The sequence below is a fragment of the Octodon degus genome, unplaced genomic scaffold, assembly GCF_000260255.1.
Source record: "Octodon degus isolate 3935 unplaced genomic scaffold, OctDeg1.0 scaffold00104, whole genome shotgun sequence".
Classification (NCBI taxonomy): Eukaryota; Metazoa; Chordata; class Mammalia; order Rodentia; family Octodontidae; genus Octodon; species Octodon degus.
Genome location: NW_004524680.1, coordinates 2,742,347 through 2,744,453, shown reverse-complemented (window position 1 = coordinate 2,744,453; position 2,107 = coordinate 2,742,347).

Below are 2,107 nucleotides of genomic sequence, written 5' to 3'. Positions count from 1 at the left end.
AAGCAAGCAAGCAAGCAAGCAAGCAAGCAAGCAAGCAAGCAAGCAAGCAAGCAAGCAAGCAAGCAAGCAAGCAAGCAAGCAAGCAAGCAAGCAAATCTGCAGTTTGATCCTATCGCCTGCAGAATGACCGGCATTCTGGCTCGCGTCTCCACGTAGTTTTGTCCGCTAGGCGGCAGCTCCAGTAGGTAACGCGGCTGCACGCGCGAGCTGCATCCGGGTCCTGCCGCTCACGGTCCGCCCACCCGAGCCCGGTCCTAATCCTCGACCTACGCGCGGCCAGAGGACTCTGGTGTCGGGGCCAACTGGGCGCTGCAGGCCGCCGCGGCCAGCTCGCTATGGCCAGCTGCAGATTGTCCTGGCGGCGACGGTCAGGAGCGGGAGGCCTCCGCGGTCCTCGGGAGTGCGGGGCGCCCTAGGCCGCGGGGCAGGCACCCAAGACGCACTTCCGGCCGCCGACTTGGGCTGCCGGGTGCTCGGCCGCGGCGGGGCCGAGGGGGGCGGGGTCCTCAGGATGTCCTTTCCAGCTGCGGGTTGGCGGGTTGCTCTGGATAGACATGCCGTGTCCCTGAATATAACTGAAACAAAACAAAACAAAACCTTAACTTTGGGGGCCTGCCCATTGGCTCAGTTAAGTGCCTGCTTAAGCAAAGCAGTCAGGCTCAGGATTCTGTGGTTCGATCCCCAGATCCTCATGCTTTACCAGACCTGCCTTTAAGGCATGCTGAGCCGGCTCAAAAAAAAAAAAAAAAAAAAGCCTTCAGAAATATAAAAATCACCAATGCTCTTAAATAAGAAGATGCCATTTTTGTCTTTTTTATAAGTACCTGTTTGCAGTATGTAATGACTGTGTTCCTGTGTGCAGCTGGAGGCCCAGCAAATAAAACTTTATACACCAAGAAAATGGAAACCAGGGACGGCCAAATAGCTCAGCAGATTAAAGCGCCTGAAGCAGGGGCAGGGGCCGGGTGTTCGATTCTCGGGCCTGCCGTGTAGGCCCCGCCCCAGGGTGCACGGAGCCCGCAATTGAGACTGGGCGAGTTGGCACGTGCTTGTAATCCCAGCTCTTAGCCGGCTGTAACCCGGTGGATTACTACGAGTCTGATCTAGTAGTGAGACCCTGAACACCCTGTAGACCCTTCCCTAAAAAAAAAAATTAAAAAGAAAAGAAAAAAAGAAGGGGCTCTTGGCTGTTTGTATAGAGGAGTGACTTTTTCCTGTACCTAGAACCTGCACCTCTGCCCGTAGTTTTACTGCAGCTTTTTTGTTTACTTGTCCATAAGGTCTTATCTTTGGGGTCGGGGACTAGTTGGCAAGGGGATGCCCTCCTGCTTCTCAACCTTTTTGCGTCCAGGAGAGGCTCTGCCGTAGGAGGTGACACTGGTTATTTGCTACCCAGATCCGACTCCTCTCGCTTCAAAAAGAACCTGGCTCCCCGATTCTGCACGCTAGTCGGCCCTGCCCACATCGTGCCCTACACTAGCAGAAACCCCTGCCCAGGCCACCCTGGCACCCCATAACCTGCACCTCGGCGCGAGTCTCTGTGAGGCCCTGGATAGACAACTGAGGCCCGGTACCCTGACTCGATTTCCGGTCCACGACAGTGATGGACCGCCAAACTGAGCTCGTGCTGAAGCAGTGGGAGCCGGGGAACGGGACGCCAGCGGGGAACTACGAATAACGGCATGCACTGCTCCCGGAAGGGGGCTTCCTCCAGCCCCGCCCCGGAAGATAAGGCGGCTCGGGGACGTCGCGTTTCCTCTTTCGGCCGCGCTCCGGGACAGGTAAGTTGTGTGTGTGGCGCCGCGGCCTTGGGCGCATCCGCCGCCATCTGCTTCTCTAGAGCACGATGGGGCTAGCCGTGGACCTCAGCGACTCTTCTGAGGTGGCGCAGGCGTGCACCCTGGAATGGGGCGCCGAACGGCCGGTGCGGGGGCGCGTACGACCGGTGGGGCGGGTCCGGGGAAGCCGGGCCGGCGGGCTCTCCCAGCTGACGCTGACTGTGAACTTCTACTAGACCCGCCGTCATGGGCCGCGTGATCCGTGGACAGAGAAAGGGTGCTGGGTCTGTGTTTCGCGCGCACGTGAAGCATCGCAAGGGCGCTGCTCG